This window comes from Corvus cornix, chromosome 18 (assembly GCF_000738735.6).
Source record: "Corvus cornix cornix isolate S_Up_H32 chromosome 18, ASM73873v5, whole genome shotgun sequence".
NCBI lineage: Eukaryota > Metazoa > Chordata > Aves > Passeriformes > Corvidae > Corvus > Corvus cornix.
The window spans coordinates 4346881-4367252 of record NC_046347.1 but is presented as its reverse complement, the minus strand read 5'-3'; the positions used below and the strand labels follow the sequence as shown (position 1 = coordinate 4367252).

At 51.2% G+C, this 20372-nt stretch overlaps 2 long non-coding RNA genes and 1 other non-coding gene across 4 annotated transcripts; all 3 read left to right on the top strand.

The window, feature by feature from the left end:
- The first annotated feature begins 951 nt into the window (after positions 1–951).
- On the top strand, positions 952–2096 carry LOC109145713. 2 transcript variants are annotated; one of them, XR_002047365.3, is made up of 3 exons: positions 952–1107; positions 1292–1793; positions 1883–2096. It is a non-coding gene; the product is annotated as an uncharacterized LOC109145713 (long non-coding RNA). The 2 variants fall into 2 exon arrangements; XR_002047364.3 differs by having other exon boundaries at positions 964–1107; positions 1656–1793.
- Positions 2097–16016: 13920 nt separating this feature from the next.
- Positions 16017–19366, top strand: LOC109145718. The gene is made up of 5 exons (XR_002047373.3): positions 16017–16109; positions 16822–16910; positions 17952–18039; positions 19002–19121; positions 19284–19366. It is a non-coding gene; the product is annotated as an uncharacterized LOC109145718 (long non-coding RNA).
- On the top strand, positions 16677–16752 carry LOC120410995. The gene has a single exon (XR_005603371.1). It is a non-coding gene; the product is annotated as a small nucleolar RNA R38 (small nucleolar RNA).
- Positions 19367–20372: the final 1006 nt, after the last annotated feature.

Below are 20372 nucleotides of genomic sequence, written 5' to 3'. Positions count from 1 at the left end.
CGTGGCTCCTGCCCAGGATGTTCCCAGCTGGTGTCAGCACCCTCTCCCCATCCTGGGGCTGTAGGGTCACCTCCCTGCCTTGGAGGTAAGGCCAGACATATGAACAAGAGCTCCCAGCATCTTGGTTCTCCACAGTGAGAATTTCACAATTGTATGCAGAGTTTTCCTAATGGATTTTTTTCCCTGCAAGTTTTTAAATTAAGATTCTTCAACCTCAGCTCATGTTAAACATTTTTTTCCCCTTCCTTTTATGATCAGGAGGAATAGAACTGGTTTTACCTGGAGCTGCCTTCATTTTATAGCAGATTAAAAGCAAGATAGAGAGTCAATAATGCCAGGAAGGGGGGTCAGGGGATGAGTACAGCGCTGTGGTGAAGGCAGCACTGAAGAGACTGGAAGCTGAAAAGACAAAAACTTACCAGGATTGAGCCTCAAAAGCAGAATCAGCTCCTCTGATGATATGAATCACCTGGATTCCCCTGACATACTGATACTGCTGTAGAATGGCTTTTGTGTATTGATTTAAGGGAAAATAAAGGTTAAGGGCTTAGCTGCAGAGGTGCTGTTCAGCGTGGGTGGGCAGAAATGAGCAACAAGGAGGATCTGCAAGGTCAGAAATGGGCTGGAGAGGAGCCCTGAGAATGAGGGGTGTATGCTGGGGCTATGAGGCCCCCCAAGACTGGAGCAGAGCCTCACTGAGGGGAGCCCACTGGAGCCTGATCTGCAGGGTTAGCCCAGGCACAGTCATCCTGGGCTTAGCAAGAATCCAGATTTCAATCTGGACCTCTCCATCAATAACTCCGACCTTTCTCCCCATCTGGACTAGCACTCAAAAACTCCCGGAAAGGACAACATGGGGCCAGATGGAAATGGTGCCTGCAAATGTCACGGTGCTGCTGGGAACAGGGTCACTGCCCTGCAAACCTGGGTGCACAAACAGTGCTTGCTACGTCAGCTGCAGGGGAGTGTGGTAGATTTGGGGGATAAAGGTTCCCTGAGCCATGGAAAGGCCAGCTCTCTGCCTGGGGACCTCCGAGAGGGTGGATTTCATGAGAAATGTTCTTTATTTACTCAGCCAGCCACAGCCAGCAGCTGAGCTCAGAGCGGGTGAGTCTGCCTGTAGCCAGCGGCTGCGCAAGGCTTGCTGGCCACGGCGAGGTGTTTGCTGTTTGCACGGAGATCTGGGATGGTCCCGGAAGGCCCTTGGTGGGTGGGAGTGGGAATTGGCTTAATTTGTTCATTGTGTCTTCTCTGCTGGCCAAAACCACCCTCCACTTCATGAGAAACGCAGAAGGGGTGGTGGCAGCTCTCACAGGTCAGGAACGGCGTCACCAGCGGTTTTCTGAGGGATGCTGATGGACATGGTCCCCCCATCGTGGTCACACTGTCGTGGAGATGTCGTTTGAGGAGGAAGGAAGGATTGTGACATCTCTGCTCTTCTTCTTTCCATCTCTGTCCCCACTAAAATGCAGTCTGGGAAAAACCAGAAAGGGGAACGAGATGTTGAGTGGGCTACCCCCAGCTGGGGGTTGGAGGTGCTGTGGGAGCCGCAGTCCCATGCAGTCGGGAGGAGAGGGTGAAGCTGTGGGGCCTTGCTGGGCCCAGCTCCCCGGGGTTTATCGGGCTGTCTGTTTTCATCATTTGTCTCTGAGAAGGGAAGTGGACCACACAGCAGCAGAAAGTCCTGGAAATCTGCGAGGGAGACCGTTCCCAGCACCCTTCCCTCTGCCGTCGCCCCTGTATACAGTTGGCTATGGAGGATGTATGGCTCTGTATTGCTCCAACTCAGTGAGGTAATGCCTCGGAATTCAATTCCTCCCCAGTTAAATTCCTAATCACAGCCAGCATGTGCACTTTCCCAGCTCTGACCCTCTTGTCTCAGTTGCACACGTGGTCTCTCTGACAAACCAAGTGGACCAGGACTGGGGTCACCTCATCTCAACTGCCCTGTCTGCTCCATCCCCAGCACATCAGACCCTGCTGTCTCTCCTCTGCTCCCGCTCCTGATGCATCCTAAAGGCTATGTGTGGCCTATAACTTCTCCTTTTCTCAAATAAACCAAAAAACCCAACCAAAAAAACTACAGTAGAAGCAAGGAGAGGAAATTGCTTCAAGTTTCTTAACTATCTCATGGAACAAAAATGCTTCATGAGGCTGTTCAGGGAAAGAGAGGGTCAAATGTCCCTCATTAATGCTGATTTACTAAGAGGGCTGGGAAGTGGAAGGGGGAGACAATCCAGCTGCCTGTCTCAGTGCACGAGGGTCCTGGCCTGGGATCCAGGCTGGGATGGGAGGGCTGGACCCCCAACATAAGATTGGGGTGGTGGGTTTACCAGCAGAAGGTACAGTGGGGTGCAGGCTGCTGTGCACCCACGCCAGGCTGCCTGCATGCCAGAGCAGACCTGGCCCGCACTAGCACGGCAGAGAGGCAGCACACGGCTCCCTTGGCTCATGTAGCAGTTTGGAAATTTCATGGCTTTCTGAAGAAAAGAGCAGAAGTTGAGTACATTCAACCCAATTAAAACTCCAGAGGAAGTGCAGAGAGGCAGGATGTAATTACCCGTGCTGGAATCCCAGTTCGGAACAGGAGGCAGAGCTCTCCGGATCAAATTAATCCCTGGTGTAACTCTGCCGAAGTTACACCAGGGCTATAATTGGCCTGAAACATTTTAACTATCTCATTTAATGTTATTCATGCTCTGCTGGAGATGAGAATGTTTATCCTAAATGAGGGACTCTAATGCTCTGTAGCAATAATAGAGCGTGAGGCTTATGTGGTTTCTCATTTACAAGGATGCTGGGGAGGCCAGATTGCCACAGAAGATGAAGAAAATCTGGATTCCCCAAATCTTTAGCAATTTCTGGTGGTGGCTGCTTGTGGCCGTTGTCCTTCCTGCAGTGTGTTCACCCTCCCCACACCCAGGCTACCTTTCCATCTCTTGGAGAGAGAGAGATGTACCCCATACCCAGCCAGAGGCAGGAATAGCCAGAGGTGCAAAGTGATATGAGAGGGAATGGAAAGCACAGAGAGAGGCCATCCAAGATGAAAGCTTCTATAAATGAGCAGCAGTGAGATTTCCCAGAGACAGGCTTTGATTCCTGTGATGCAGAAAGAGGGGATTTCCATCAGTGAGGGCTGGCTCCCTGAGCCATTGCCGGGAAGCAGCCCCCAGGTTCCTGCAGAAGGAGCAGGGTCAGGGCTGCAGGCAGCTCAGCAAGCACACAGAGCACCACAGTCCCTGCTGCCAGCTGGACACCCCACGGACAGTGTTTCCAGCTGCCAGCCCCGGGTTATCCACCAGGATGATCCCAGGATCATTTGAGCTCCCACGCCAGAAGAAACCTGAGCACGATCCCTGCAGTGGGAGACAGCAAAGCACTGTCACCCTCCGTGAGGAGCATCCTCCAGGGATCACAACCTGTGGTGGCAATGCCACCAGTCAGGCCATGCACACATCCTGCCACTTGCAAAGCAAAGCCTGTGGGTTACATTCCTGCTTTACCCAGCTGAACTGGCTGGTGTCCCCCCTGCCAGGGATGCCACTGGGCCCAAATGTCTGCTGTGTGCCCTGTGTCCTCCCTGACCCAGCCCTGGCAGGTACTGCTCACTGTGGGCTCTGCACCACCATTACCAGGCTTTTGGAGGTTGCAATTATCTGTCTTTAAATCACACTTCCAATCCCCAGGCTGCTTTTAAGCCAGACCCCTGGTCTTTCCCTCTGCTCTCTTGCCAGTGGAAACCGCAGGAAAGGCAGATCTGTTTGTTCTGAAGCAATTTTTTAATGCCCTGTAGCTTAGAAGCTCAAGCATTACAATTCATTCTGGCTGCTCTCTGCTCCTCAGAGATTATTAGATCCTTCTTTTGATACTTCCTCACTCTTTGTAGATGTTACCCTAGTTTTAATTTTCAGGGCTTCCAGACTGTTTTTAACAGTGCTGAGCTTTCAAGTAGCTTCCTTCAAACTTTCTCCATCCATGCTTTCTCAGAGCCTAAATAGCTTTGATTATTCCCAGATGTTTTTGGTTTGTTAACCCCAGAATAGTATTGTGTAACAGCTTGGAAAGAAGACTGGCAGCAGGGGTCCTGGGTTCTCTTTCCTGGTTCACCAAATCGCTTCCCAAGAAGGACATCTATGGGATTTAACCTACAGAAGGAATGTCATTAGCAGCAACAGGACTGAAGGTGGCTGAAATCCTCTTGCTGATAAAGATAACCCTCTGAAGGCATGGCTCATTTTCTTCACCCAATTGCTCCTTATCTTCTGTGCTGAGATTTCCAAGCAGGATGGCACGTTGGGCAACAAATCTGCAGGGAAGCCTTTGAGCAGGCATTCCTGAGGCTGCCAGGCTTCACTTCATGGAAAATTGCTCACCTCCAGGCCAGGATGGACTCAGGCTGTGGCCATCCCTGCCCTCCAGCCACCCGGCTCTGCTCTGCTGGGGCCAAGTTTTCCTTGGCCCGGCAGGATGCGTGCGTCTGTCCTGACAGGCTGGAGAGTGGGGACTGAGGAGTTTTACACAACTGGCTGTGCTCCTAGCAAACCTCTGCAGCCCTCCTGACTCCGGTAACTCTGCCACTCCCATGTTTGAGCCACTGCATTGCTAAACACTCATAAAAAACATCCCCATTCCCACCAGAAGAGAGCCAGGGTGTATCCTATCTGGCAGGAGATTCTTCTCAACCCTCCATAAATCTTCCCAAGATCACCCCACATTCCCCATATTTCTTGGTGCCTCCACCCACTCTGCTGGATCCTTGCACTTCCCTCTCTCAGCCTCGTGCTCAGCTCGGCGCTGCCCGAGGTTCCTCATACATCCCATGGCATCTGCCTCCCAGCTGCAGAGGACCACACCTAGGCAGGGCAAGGAGCAACAAAGGAAGAGGAAAACAAGAAGGAAAAAAGAATAAAAGCATCAAGAGAGAATATTATTTTAGCAGAGGGAAAAGCTGAGGGACAAACCAACCTACCCTGGCATGTCCCCCATGCCAGTGGCATGGTACCCAGCCTCGCCACCTTGTACCAGCTGCAGCTGGGAAAGCAGGTGAGAGACAAACCACCGCCATTCAGCCCTTGGACAGCCAAACTGACCTGCTGTAGGATGACCTTACCCAAGGAAGACACCCATGCCTCTGCCTGGGACACCGAGGGTCTCAAAAGCCCAGCCCCACCACAGCTGGGCACAGCTTGTGTGCTGAGCAGGTGTGCCTCAGGCCAGCTCTGTGTGAGCTGGTGGGGCCAAGGCTGCACCCAGAGCTGCTCAGGAGAGCAGGGAAGAGGCAGAGGGAGGAGGATCAGCAAGATAAGCTGTGAGTGAAGAGTGTCAGTGCTTGGAAAGCGCAACCAATTTGCTTTTAGTACAGTTCATGCCTCTCCAACAGTGCCTAGAATAACAAATTCCTTCCACCCTCCAAGCCTGAATGCTGGAGGAAGCTGCTGAGAAACTTAATTGATTAGCTGGATGCGTGCACAGAAAAAAATTGCTCAGCATCAAGGAAATCACTGTCTTGACAGTTAATGCAGACACTGGTGGAAGATTAGAAAGACCAGCTGCAGCTTTTTATCACAAAACCCCTTCTTTTAGTCTGGGAACAAGGCAAGATCTGTTTTGATGGGACGACCCATTTTGCAGTGGCGCTGAGGGGCTGGAGCATCAGGGCTGTGCCTCCACACTGTGCCCACCCAGGGCTCGCTGGCCCCATAACCAGTCCTGGCATCTTCAGCTGCTGGAGGGCAAGGAGACAAGATCTGGGCTCCTCTCACCCCCACACTCCAGATCCAGAGGTTCCTATCAACCCTGGCAGCCTCTGAGCAACAGGAAGAGATGCCCTGAGAGCAATTTCAGCATCCAGGGTGCAGTGAACAGAGTTGAGCACGCTGGAGGAGCTGAGTTTCCAGATGCCTCACAGCATCCTCTCTAGCCCTTGCAGAACATCTCCCCCTGTCCCAGTCCCTGCCTAGGCTTGCTGCTTTGCTCTCAGCGTCTCCAGCTCTGCCCTGCCTGCCACGAGGTCACCACCTGCGATTCTGTCCGCACACAGGATTGCTTTCTCCATTTGGCAAAAGAAAACAGGAAGCCAAAGGCCCACAGGGGCTGTGAACTTGCCTGTCATGTTCTCTGACAGTACCAAAACCTTTTGCTGCTTGTGTTTTTCCCAAACTGTCACTGCTTGTCACACCCCTTGCTTAAAGCTCTGATCCTGAAAGCTTTCCTGAGCCCTCGGCAAAACAAATGGAGAGAGCATGGTCTGTTCTCCACAGGGATCAGACACCACCTCAAAAGCAATGAGACTGACAGTGTCAAAGCTTCCCAGAGCAGGAACAGGCAGAGCCAAGCGTGCATGCCTGTGCTCCGGGGCTGCCAGAGGTGGGAGGAAGCAGCCTGCTAACCCCCAGCTTCCTCCTCTCCCTCAAACTACTCAGCTCCTGAGGTATTTGGCTCAAGGAAGGATGAAAGGGGAATGAAAGGGCTCAGCCCTCCTGTTTGCTGAGCAGAACTGCTCTCCTGTCCTCTGTTTCCTCTACTGTTGCTATTTGACCTGAGCAGCCCAGAGGAATTTTAGTCACGGTGCATTCCTAGCACAGCATCGGTTTTCTGGAGCAAAACGGGAACAGCTGCCAAGAAACAAATCTTCCCCTGATGCCTGGCACTCCTCACGGGTGGAACAAAACTTCTTGAAACCCCAGGGGAAAAACCACCAGATCTCAGCAGCAGCAAACCCCATCCCACTCCAGCCCATCCCCTCCAGGGATTTTGCATCATGAGGGGGCTCAGCCAGAGACTAATGAACATCGTGATCACATCCATACGGCACCACTTTGAGAGCTTTGAGTCAAAGAGGAGGTGAAGAGAGATCTGATCTTTAGCTGAAGGCAGTGCTGCGGGAAACAGTGCAGCTTTGGCTGAACCCCCCAGCATCCAAATCCAGCTGTGTCCAGTGTCCTCCTACCTGCCCAGGCCCGTTGTCACTATTGTAACCAGGCAGGTAGATGGTGCTGATATGGAGCACGTCAAGTTCACACATGGCTTGCTGTGAAAGAGTTTTTGAGGCTTGTCAGGACTAAGAGAAGTTTGGCCCTGAGTGCTGTGAAAAAATCTGGTGCTATCGGAGTCAGACTGGCGAGGAGGGAAGTACACAAGGGGTTGCACGGGCTGAGCATGGATTGCAGGTGGAGGTATCTGTGCCCATGGGATTTCTGTGTGCTTGAATAGCAGAGCTCCCAGATGAACACAACCCCTTTCCCCATGAAGGTTAATATCCTTCCCAGTTATTAACCAAATGTGGGACAGAGCCTGCAATAGTCTCCCTGCCATGCTCACCAGTTTCTTCACAGATTGCTGTGATTTGGCAGAGTTGGGAGGAGGGAGATAATCACAGATAGTCAGAAGAAAATTGAGGAAAGTGTTTCTGGAGGCCTGGAACCTGCTGAGACACACAAGCAGCCTCAAAGAACATGGCTTCTTGCCCCTTTCAGCTGAAGGAGCAACACTTGCTCTGTGTTCGCTCACATCTTAAATGTGATAGATAGAATAAGGACAGAAATATTGGCAAGCCAGCTCCTTGGAGGGCTTATGCCAGCTGACACCTGCTTCTTGCTGATAACAGGGTTCCACCCTCAGTCATGGTGCAGAAGGCAGCCTTCAGACAATATGAAGGCAATATGTTTTTCTTGTTCACCCTGATTGAGACTGAGGCTTATCTTGAAATCATCCACTGCGGTTAGTGCTCAGCAGTCTGACAGAAATGGGTCTGATGGAGGTTCAGCTTCACCTTCTCAGCGATCATTTTAGCAGGATATGCAGGAACAAGCTCAGCCAGCAGCAACTCTGGTTCACTCAAGTCAGGGCAGTTTCTCTGACCACGAGGATTTTTAGGCATGAAGCTTGTAGAGTTCACAGCTAGGACAGGTACAGCGCTGATCTGCTAAAGACTAAGGCAGCAACACCAGGTTACCCCCACTTAAGATGCATTAAGGTTTTCTGTGAGGGTAACATGAAGGTCACATTGCAACACGCATCACCTCCCTGCTCACTGAGATTCCCGGGAAACTGCCGGGAGTGCTTCAGAGTGACTGGAGCCACTGACTGCAGGCAAGTCATGGCAGCGCTTTAGCTTGTAAGCTGGAGATGACAGAGAAGCCCAATCCTTGAAAAGCCAAGAATTCCTTTGTGATCCAGGCTTTCAGGCCAGGTTTACACAGCAAGCCAGTTCCAGCAAGCCTAGACTGCAGCTTCTCCTTCTGTTTCTTGGCTAGCCCAGGCCGTTCTGCTACAACAACACAAGCAAAGTCCACTGTCACAAACACCATCTGCTGAAGAGGAGGGAGGTTTCACACTGTGTCAGTCTCTTTTATCTCAGTGTAGGCTCTGCACAGGAGCCGGCTGAAGTTAGAAAAGCAAAGGAGACCCCAGCAACAGCTTTTCCTGGTGCTGTCTGTGGGCAGTTACTGATTTGAGTGGAAGAGGACTCCAGGGAGGAAGGACAGCACACAAGCAGCTGGTCCATCACATCACTCTTCAGGCTTTGGTTGAAAATAGCATCAGAGTTTTCCCCCCCTAAACTACATGAAGTCCCAGGCAACAGGAGCAGCCTTGCTCAAGAGCTAAGCCAGCCCAGCTGAGCTCAGTCTTTCTGTTTTGGATCAGGTCACCCCAGAAACAGAAGCAGCAGGAGCCAGGCTGGGACTGGCTGTAGGAGGAACCACCATTTACCTCTTCCCCACATATCTACAGAGGAACAGCCACACACACCTCAGCAGCAGCAAGGTCAGCTGTCAGCTTCTTTAGCCACCCAACAGGTATTTGAGTTTCTCTGGAAGCAGCATCTTCAGATCACAGCCCAGCACCATTGTCAGACTGAACAGCTGAGGCAGGAATGTAATTCTAGAGGCTGTAGAGCAAATGCAGGCGATCAGAGCACATTTCTGTAGCACTACAGGTTGCACACACTGGACAAAGCAAGTCAGAGCAGAGAGCAGCCACCCAGCCCTGGGTGCTGAGGGGATCTATACCCCACAGCTGGGCATGGGGCTGAGCAGGACTGGGCCAGGGCAAACACAAAACTGAGCAGGAGCACAGACTCCTTCCCTGGTTGGACAGGAGCAGAGCAGGTAGGACTGGGCAGAAACAAGACCTGACTGGGGGCTGGGGACAAGCTGAGACCTTGGGCAAGTTGGTGGGAAGTACAGTCCTCCTCTGCTCCCCAGGAACCTGGTTCTCATATGTCTTCCTCGTGGATGAACACTCTTTTTCACAGTCCAAAGTCTCCCTCATGCTGAGCAGGATGCCCTCCTTTCCCTGAGTGCCCACATTGATGATGGTCCTGCTCCAGGACTGATACTCCAGGGTTTGGAGTCTGGGACCCAGGGCATCAGATCCGCATGGAGGCTGCAGAGCAGCCACGGATCTCCAGCAGCCTGCAGTGCCCGGTGCTTCAGACCAATTCCCTCTCATCCTGGAGCCAAACCAGGATGCAGCTCCAGCTCTTCAACAGCAAAAAGCTGCATTAGTTGAAGTCATGGTGCCAGCTGTGTGTTTAAACGGGAATTACATAGGGCTTCTGCCGTGGTAATGCAGCAGGTGCTGGCAGTGCTGCTGAGACAGATGAGGAAGGAAGGGCAGTGGGCTGGGAACTGGGAGAGGTGCTCAGGGAGAAGAGGGGCTCCTGATTCTTGCCCTGCTCACATGTAGGAAAGATACCCCAGCACTCAGCCAGCCCATAGCACCTTGCTCCTTTGAGCTCCCTGGCTCCTGCTGAGTTTTCACCACCATAAATCTTGGGTCTGGGAAAGACAAACACCACTGGGAGCGAGCACTCACAGGCACTGACTGCTAGCAGAAGTGCCCTGGCCATGAACTGTGATCCTATGGCATGAGGCACTGACCAAACACAGACATCAAAGGTGGTGCCCATGCCAAACTGCAGCCTCTTGGAAGAAGATGTTTGGGAAGTGATTATGAATTTGGAGCCTCCCAAAGTGGGCTAGCAGCTGGATCCTCTGGTTGAATAAAACCCTGCCAAAAATTAAGATCTGTTTCTGCAAAGCTGAAACAGCAAACTTGTTTGTCTTTCTCCTTCCCCTCACAACCACGTTGTTTTAAACATTTACAGAGACCTTTATACTGTTTAAATAATGATTGGGGTGGAGGGGGGTTGTTTCCAGTTTTTTTGCCAGCTGCTCCAAGTCAGCAGCTCTTCACATGCAACTTCTGGAAAACCAGGTGCTGCGGTTTGTGACAGTACCACCCACACTGTCCTGGTTCCCCCTGCCTCACCTTGCTTGCCCCACAGCTGCTCCAGCAGAAAGGACCCCCGTGACCCCCTAAGCTTCAGTCCTGCCCCCTCCAGAAGACGGGGTTACCCTGAGTCCTGCTGCAGCAGTTCCATCCTCTCTGCAGCGTGCTGGGTGCAGCCCCTGGTTTGTGGGATAAAGGGGTGCATGTCCAGCTCCCCCAAACAGCCCCCCAAGCCCCCGGCAGCACTTCCCAGGCCGCAGAGCTCACACGCTGGTGCCAGGCAGCCACGGTGGGGCTTCCTCCCCCTGACCTTGGGAGGAGAGGTGGAGGAGGATGCCGGAGCAGCTGAGCGCTCCCATCCCCGAGCACAAGCGCTACGGAAGATTAGCCATCTCCCGCGGTGCCTGTTCTCCCGCCCACCTCCTTCAGCAGCGAGGAGATGACAGCTGAGGCAAGAGAGGAGAGCGCTTGAGATGCGCAGGGGGAGAGATGGCTGAAGGCAGACCGACCTTGCAGCAACAGCAACGCAGCAGTGTGGTGGTGGCTCGATCAGAAAGAAAGGCATGTGAGCCTCTCCCTTATGTAGGCAGGTCTCCAGGAATCTGGGGGCTGTGTTGGGCTTGACTGAGTTTTATTTGCAACCTGTGGGGAAAGGGAGCGGGGAAGGCTGTCCAGGAGAGCTGGGTGCTTTCTGCAGGATGTTTAGACTGAGTGAAAGGACAGAGAAGTGAGTATGAGACATGCCATGGAAGCAGGATGTGGGATAGAGAAATGTTTATACAGTCAAACTCAGGCTAATCCATGGCAGGCTTTAGAGACCATAAAAGCCATCTGCAAGTGGATAGATCACATTCTGCAGGAAAACAATGGTTTAAAACAACATGATCTACTTTGATCTACCCTGAATAGATCACACTTGTGAGCCTGAAGACACGGATAGGATAAGTAGATCCATGAGTTCAACCTGCACAGGGAGAGTGGGTAGAAAAGGCCATTTATGGTCTCTTCCTGTACAAGAACTTGGGGCCACCAAGCAGAACTACCAGGAGCCAGACACGGAGCAAACAAAAGGAAGCTGGTCCCTCTCCTCCCCATGGTTGTTCCAGATGCACAGCAGGCTGAGCAAGTTCATGGAAAACAAAGTTACTGAAATCTCCATTCCAAAGAACAACCATTAGCAGGGGCAGTGAACTGACCTCTAGCTCCCAGAATCTGCACCCCTCGAATGGTTGGTGGCCAGAAAGGTGCTGGGAGATGCACCATAAGTAGTCACGCTACTTCTGCATTCCCTAGGCATTCATTTTGAACATCTCTTGGAAAAATGACATGAGTCTGGGTGGCCCTTGGGCTGATGCCCCACAGCAGGGCTCCTTCAAGCAGATGTCGCTGGGAAACTGTTCTTAACAAACCTTTTTACAGGCAGCAGGAGGAATAAGCACTGTCCTTTAACCAGCTGCCCTCTGTCATCTTGAAAAGCCTCATTTTACCTTCAGACTTAGTCAAATTAGGCATTAGGCCTGCTTTCCCTGCACAAGGGTGAGAAAAATTAACCAAAAGGTCCTGAAATAACATGGCCTTTCATCATTTAAACTTGTTCTTTCCCATTAAGCAATGAAAGCAGCAGAGATGCTATTTTCAAAAGTAGCTCGAAACAATTATCTCCTTCCTCTGGAATAAACGCTGGGAAGCAAGAGGTGAGCGGGAGATACAGCATTTGCAATTCTCCATTTTCCATCTGCAGTAGGAAGAAATGTTGATTTGCATTGTGCTCTGACACAACTGCTTGACCTTGGTGCAGCTTATGCTAATTACGTGCAAGAAAATGTTTGTTCTGTGTGTGCCCAGCATATTTCTGGTATCTGAGCCAGATAGATGAAATATTGCTTATAGGACAGTGCAGACTGGGATGGCTGCACCAATGGCTGGTTGGCCGAGTAATCAGCCAAAAAGCAAACGGAAACTCTGTGATAAAAGAGGGCCTGAGAAGTTTCCCATTAATATTACCTGAGTATTTTTATACCAACTCACTCCCTTTCTCCTTGCCATGCTGGAATCGCTCAGGCTGACACAGAAAATAGAGACAGGATCCATCTCTTTGCCCAAAGCAAGGACAACTCTGCTTTCCTTGCTCATCTGACTTGGCCGAAAAGGAAATCTCTCTCCTGTTCCTGGTAGCTTTACAGTGTTAAAGTTTTCCTGCCACCTTTGGGTGCATTTGTGTAGCTGTACACATCTCCCATCTCTGGGTGTGCTCGGAGGGTGTATATTCTAATTAAACATACTCATCCACGAATAAGCTGGATTCCTGCTGCTACTGTTCAACAAATGCATCGGTCTGGCCCCAGGATTTATCTGTGCACGCACTACCACTGGAACATTTTGTGTGTGCTCTCTGTTCCGGTCGCTCCTCCAAGGAACGGAGCTGGGAACGCAATCTGGCTCCCTCTGACGAGACGGTCACTTTGCCTGGCTGGGACACAGACCTGAAGGATCCAAGGTGTTGATCAGCTTGTCTCCATCCCACTGACAATCTCCTCAAGATCCATTCTCTGTTGCACTCAATAAACAATACCTTGACGTTGGCTTTGTTGCACTGTGCCCTAAACTCAGTTGAGAAAAAGGGGAAGAAGCAGGAGGAAGAGCTGGGTGGCTGGAGCTGCCATTTCTTCTACACCATCAGGAGAAAGGGGAAGGTTTCCTTTCCTCAGCCTGCAGAATCCATCCCAGAAAAGACATCCCTTCTTTGCACAGCTATTCTGTAAGCATAAAGCTCTTGTTATTCAGCACACAGGCCTCCAAGTACAGCAGAGCATTCCTGAGCCTGCTGAAGTTCTACATAAGCACACGAGACATGCTGAGGAGGAATGGGCTTAGGTTTAAACGTGTATTTAATATTAAATGAAGGCTTAAGAGCTTTGCTGCCAGGAGCAGGGAAGGATGTTTTGTTTGCAGTGTGCCTTGTCCTGTGTGGGAAGATGTTGCTTGTCTGCTGCTGAGCTCCAAAGAGCCTTTCTGCCATTTCAGGGGACGGATTTGAAGCAACTGACACCAGGATCGAGGACCTTGTGGCAGGCTTTTTTTTTTAATAGTATCTTTTCTCTCAGAAGTCTGAAATACCAGCAAGCAATCTCCAGCCTTAGCCCCAGGGACTGTTTTTTGTTGGGCACCCAGCATTTCTGACAGAGACAGAAATTTTTCATTCAGCATCTCCTCATGCTCTGTACACTGAAGCCTGGCAGGGGGCTTGGGGTCTGCCAGGGGGGAACTGGCTTTTTAATGGGTTCAAACACCCTGGCTGCTTCCCCCTGGCCATATATCGAAGATAACCACAGCAAAGCATCTCTGAACCCCCAGATGTTTTGTTTCTCCAGGCTTTGTGGAGCCGTGTCTGCAGGGTGGGACTGGGGCAGGCAGAGGGGAAATCAGGAGGAAATCAAATTACTGTCGATAAGCATGGAGAGTTTCTCCCTCAAGGGATTTACAGGCAGCTAAGAGAGGAAAAGGGTGGAAAACTGAGAGGTGACCTTGTCCTTCAATCTGAGCGTGGGATCAAAGCCCAGCTGATGGTGGAGTGGTTCTGTCATTGATTTCCATTTGTTTTTCCATCCTTCCCTCCTCTGTCAGATATTCTGCCCGTTCTCCTGCTATCTGCCCTAGGGATAACCAAACACCTCACAGCTGAGCCCAGACTTCTTTGGAGAGGGTAATGCTGTAGCTTTGCAGGACAGATACTGATCTCTCATACGATTCGTGGGAGGAAGCAATCCCCTCCAAATCCTCTGCAGGGAAATTGAGAGCAGCCCCCAAAAGTTCCCGTGTAGATCTATGTGCCGTTTTCTTAGCTTTTCTTACTCGCTCAACCTTTCAGACACTGGAGGAAGAAAATATCATAACTGATGGAGATCGGCCACAGGAAATCTATCCAAATTATGTCCAAATTGCCCTTGGGAGCAGCACTGCAGCTGCCTGAGGAAGGAGAGTACGTTCAGAGCCATCAGACTAGGCTGTAACTTCCTTCACATCTCGGAAGGTTCACAGACCCTCAGAACAGCCACCACATCCTGCTGACCTCGGGGAGGCTCTGCCTCGTCCTGCAGCTCCCGGCGAAGGTTCCACACCGGAGATCCGTGGGACATGCTCGCCCTCTAAAGGGAAGAGCTGAGAAAACTCGATTAATTCCCCCCACAGGCAAAGTTGCAGAGAATTAGGAACGCGTGGCCATGGGCGAGGCAATGACCATCCGTCTTCACCCCGAGTCTTTGTTTTGACTCCAAGATATCCTTGGAAACATCACCCGTGCACTGCAGCCATGAATAATTAGGGCCAATCGACTGCACACTTAGCTCATGCTGTTCTCCCGAGCTTTTAATTGAGGAGTCCATTCATTACTTGGTACCTGGCAGAGCTTATCCTTTTATAGGCACACATGGGCTCTGCGGGCTGAGCGGCTTCCACCCAAAAATCAAGACAGTGGCAAATCCCTTGGCACATCCAAGTTACATCTTCTCTCCTTCCAGGATGTGAACGCTGCACAAAGGGGATTTTAGTTGTTTTATTTTTTAAAACCTGCCTCCCGTGGGGACTTAAAGGGCTAATTCTAGTTGAATTAGACAGGTTATATTTGCTTATTTAGGAAGCTAAAAGCAGCCAGGCAGATTGCCAGCCAAATCTTCAAGGAGCAAAGGCTGCTTCGGTGAAGGCTGCTGTTCTGTATCGTCATCTGCCTTCCTACCAGGCCAAACACTCATTCCAAACAGGGGCAGGAGGACCCTTGTGTACTCATGTCAGAGCCCAGGACTCTCTGCAGGCTGCTCTTCCCTGCCAGGACAGCTTTCAGGCTTTCTGCATCTCGCGGGGGGCACAGAGAGCTGGGGAACACCTCACAGCCAGCCGCTTGTGTTGGAAGCAGCTTATTTATACCAGCACGTTGGCATCTCTCTACAGCCTTCTTGCAAATTATCTTCTTTTTAAAAGCCTCCTGCAGCCTGTTGAGTCTTTAAGAGAAGCTTTAAGAAACAGCATGGGCCATTCTGGAGAGCAAAGGGAATGTGGGAACCTGGCAACTTTCCACGAGCACACCTCTGAGCCAAACACCCCAAGGGATCGCGAATCCCACACTTTCCAGACATTTCAGGGATGACACTGGGGCTGTCATCTCTACTCAGACTTGGCTGCTTTCAGATTCCCATTTGTTGGCTTTCCGTTCCCATCCACTGGAGCTTTTTACCGCAAGGATGGATAAGCCTTTGGGGCAAGAAAGTAGATATTAGCAGTTCTTATTTTTCTTCTCCTTGGTTCTTTCTGCACTTTGTTAATGTTCACACAGATTTCATGTACAAGCTAAAGAGAATCATCCATAGTTTCATACATAAGTTACAATTTCATTTATAGTTTCATATGCAAGCTAAATAGGATCCTGTGGATTTCACGTCAGGTTTTAACAGCAAAGGACAATCACAGCACATGCTGGAAGCATCTCACATTCAAAGAGTGGAACATACATTTGCTAACTAATCTCTGACTAATCCCCGATCTCCCACTAATTAGCCCCTTCCTCCATGAGCTAATGCATATTCAGCCTTTTGAAGCATTTGGCGTGCTAAGCACAATCATACATTTCTCCCTAAAGAACAGGGGGCATGAAGAATTAATAAATAATTAGTAAATGCCAGTAATAAGTGGGATGAGGGGGGCAGAAGCTGTTTAGTCCTGAGGGGCGGGACTACAGTTCCCATCAGCCCCCGCGCCCCAGGGGGCCGCCCTACAGTTCCCATACGCCCTCACGGATCAGGACTACAGTTCCCATGAGCCCCCGCGGCCCACCCCTCTCTCCCCGCGGTCTCTGAGGCAGCATGGCGGCGGAGCGGTGTGCGGTGAGTGGGCACGGCCGCCATCCGCCGCCATCCGCGGGCACGGCGGCCCCGAGGGGCGCGGGGACGGCGGGAGGCTGCGCGGGGAACTCCCGCGCACCGCCAGAACCGCCCGTAGGGCTGCAGCGAAGGCTTGAGAGCTGCATGGGGGTCGTGATGGTGGCCCGGCCCCCCCCGCCATGGTGGATGGAGAGAGCAAGGCCGGGGGCGCTGCGCTCCGCGGGCTCCGGCCCTGCCGTGGCGGGGCTGCGCCGGGTACCGCGGGCTGGCCCGAGCGGTGCTCAGCTCGCAGGGTTTCACTCCGCCTGTGCTGATTCTTCCCCAGCGGCATCTGGGGGACAGCGTTTCATGGGCAGCGGGTGCGGCTCAGCCGGGGCGCTGCTGTCGGGGCAGCTTCCGAGCACCGCGAGGCGGGGGTCCAGCGGGCAGAGCCCCCTCGCACAGCCGGGGCCGGGGAGCCACGTGTAGCCGCAGGTGTCGGTGCCACCCGGGTGAGGAGCGTGATAGCTGCGAGGGCAAGAACAGATTTGCGGTTTGGGGTGGTCCTGCACGCTTTAGCTGCTCTGGAAGCTGAGCTAGTGATGATAAAAGTTATCCCTGTCTGAATTTGATCTTTCCTCTGTGGAAGCGTGACTCTGAGGCTCAGTGTTAGAGACACAAAGGTAAAGGAATGGTTTGTTATCTGAACTAACTCTGTCCCCTTTCTCGGTTTCAGAGCACGACACCGTGTCAAGAAGGGGTAGAAACACTCCCGTGGCTGGGGAGCTGATTTACCCACTGGACTGACAGTGCACCTGCACAATGGTGAGAAACAGCAGCATCTGTCTTGGCACAGTGTGGTTTTTTCTCCTCTTGGTGGGTTATGGAAGAAGGACTCTCTCTGCTGTGTCAAATCATATCCTCCTGCAACCCTGGGTCTCCTGGGAGGGATATAGAAGCCCAACGTCTTGATGAATGTAATTAAGCCAGTCAAGGCTGTAGCTTTGTCACAGCTGGCACCCGAGTGTGCTGCCCTTTGCTGCCGCAGAGCACAAGCTGAAAAGCAGCACAGAATGAATGGGAATTTTACTGGTGTTGGTGCCCAACAGAGCCCCTGCTTGTCAGCATGGTCAGAGATGAGCCAGAGTAGAAGGATTAGAGGTAGGAGGGATTGCATGACAGCCCATTATGGAGACACTTGACACAGCTCATCTCATAACTATATCTGTCACAGAAATAGACCTAGTGACAGAATAATTGCTCTGTTTGCCTACCTGGAGGTGCTCTGGGACAGTTTCAAACTTGCATCAGGTTACTGGGAGTGGGGAGGTGCAGCTCTCCTGCCCCAAAGGGTCATCCTGTGAAGGACACACCCTGAGGAATCCTCCTGAGGGGATGTGGCTGTCCTAGGTCTGAGGAGTGCATTTCTCAAGATAAACCCATAGACAAATTACACCATGGATGGATAGATTATTCTTGGGTGCAGGGAATGAGTTAGACTGAGAGGTTTCTGGAAGATGATGAGGAGAATGTCAGGTTGAAACAGCTTAAAAGGGTCCAAACCACCAACGTGTCAGAGCTGGTGGGGTTTTTTTTCTTAAGCAAGGATTTAAATAGCATCCACCTCCCAAAGTTCCTTGTCTGAATGAGACAGCCCCCTGGCAAACAAGCTCCCCTGTGTCTTGAGGGACAGGTTTCTGCTCTGCTAAGTTTGTGAGACCAAATTTGCCTGTCTCTGAATGGAGAATTTGTCGAATTCTTGCTCTGTGATCCAGTGCTGGGTTTTTTTCAGGAGAGGTGAGGAAAAGAGGACAAATTTTATTTAAATCGCTTGTGCTAACAGTGTTCATTGCAACTTGTATTTAGGAGGAAATGGTCCTGCAGAATCCTGAGGCTGCTCTTGCCCAAAGACAGCTTTGGCCAGAGGGCAGCTGCTACATTGGGCTTCAGGCTGGTAAGAGAATTGAATTCTTCAGTATTGTGTGTTGTTTGGTTTTAATTCATTAATTATATGCCAGGCCTGTAGACACATTGAGTGACCTGCTGAGCCTAATCTCTGAAGTTTTACCAGGAAAAACCCCAGGGAGAACAGCTGTGTAGCCAGGGCTGGGACAGACACTGAGCCTGTGATGTGCTGTTATCCCTGTCTGACACTCAGCTTGAGGAGGAAAATGTCCACTGAGGCTCAGCTACTTCCTTTAGTGGGTCCCCTGCTCCTTGCAAAGAGCCCACAGGCGTGAGTGGCACCAGTGTGACAGAACCCTTCCCCTGTCCTGCCACCCTGTGATGTGTGACAGCAGCCAAGGGCAGTCCCAGGCACAGCTCCCTGCAGCCCTGACATAGCTGCAGAGCTGCTGTTGTCATAGCACAGTTTAGAGCTGTAAAGAGCTTTCAAGTTCCCTATGCAAACAGTGACAGGTTGAAGGGCAGATAAGAAATGCATTTTTTTATCTTGCTTGATGTACAGTCACTGAACACACAGGCTGGAACAGCACTTTGTCTTGGGCAGCTGACAGCTGCCTTCTGCTAAATGATTTTATGCTTTATTGAGCAGAATTTGGTTTTGTTTGCAGAAGGTCAATAACACTTCTGACAGGCTGCCCGGCAGAGCTGGTGACAGGGAGTGTCGTCAGGAGTCAAGATTGGTTTGTGGAAGGGGAGGGAATGGCACCACAAATCAGGCACAGGGGTGCTCTTACAGCACAGCTGTCTTGCAGGCAGGATCAGGCACTGGGACAAGCACATGGAGCTTTTGGCTTCCATGGTGTAACAGGGAGAAGAAAGTGGAGAAGCAGCCTAATGATAAATGGGAAAAGGAAAAGCTACTCGATGCTTTGAGACCAGAGGGCCAGGAATTGTTTCAGAATGGACTTTTTGAGGAAAACAGTTACAGCCTTGGTTTGTGGTTTTTCCCAGCTCTAGAAGGAAGGTGGTTCTGGACTGAGTGTCACAAGTGACTACTGATACGTCATGTGAAATGGCCACCTGTGTGTAGCCTCAGGTTCCTGCTCAGTGGTTGCTGCAGCCACACCATGGGTAAGTGAGCACTAAAACCAAAAACGATGTGGGTAGCAGTGCCTGTGGTTCGGGTGGGAGCAAGGTTTTGTCTCCTGGGACCTCTACTCCAGATTAAATAGTGCAAATCCTGAATCTTCCAGCTGCTCTGACACTGTCTTGTTTCTTTTTTTTTCCCACCAGGACCTGATCTACATGTGGCTGGAGGAAAAAGTGATTCCCTGCTTTCTTCTGTTTCAGAATAAAATAAGTTGTGGAAAATCTTCCAAGTTGAAGTGGGGTATTTATTTATTTTTGTAAAGGTTGGAGTCCATGCTCATAAAGGTGTTTTCCAACTGTAATGATTCTGATCCTTCTTGGACAGAAATGGTTTTGTGCAGGTAGGAAGGATTTGGATTAAAACACTTCCTGAAGTGGCAGTTGGGAGCTTACCCTTCATAGCAAACCCGAAGACCTCACTGTCTGCAGATTCTGTCCCAGAAGTAATTAGTGGGAACAGTGTGACAAAACTAACTTACGGCTAAGGTCTGGTGCCAAACGGTTCTTGTGGTGTGCTTGGGAGTACAGCTGTGACTAAGTCCTTAAAACGGAGTTAAACTCCAGCACCAGGCTCCACCCTTGGCTGGGAATGTCCCTTATTGAGAGGGGAAAGGAAAGGTGCACCTTGTAGTTCCCAATATTTAATTCCTGATGCAGTGCCTGTGAGCTGGATGATTCCAGGCAGGATTGCAGCACCATGACAGCACTGTCCTGCTCTGATGGCACCTGAGGCTTGGCCAGAGCTGCTTTGAGGAGGTTTCAGTGTCTTGGCCAGGGGCTGTGAGGATCAGGCTCATTCGTGTCACAAAAGGTTTTGCTGAGTGTTTGGAAACACAAAACAGGCCTGACAGGCTGCCGTGGTGCCAGTGTAAGGTGGCTCTGATGGGAACAAAGGTTAATTTGAGACGTGGGAACACAAGATGGGCCCCAAGCTACAGATTACATCTGGAACAGGCTTGGAGCCTAACCTGCATCTGGGAACTGGCTGGAAGCAGCCTCCTGGGAGCTTCAGGGGGTTTGGAGGTTCCCTGGCTCAGGGCTCGGGTATCTTTTGCCATCTCTCTACACCAACCTTGTACAGCAAATGGCATTCCAAGCGGAAAAGGGCTGTGCTCAGAGCAAACACATCTCCCAGTCTCAGTCTCCATGATTTAAACCTGTTCCCATCCCCATCTGCCTCTGGAGCTGTTCCCCAGTTGAAGTCTCTACTCCCTGTTACTGCTCCTCTGCTGT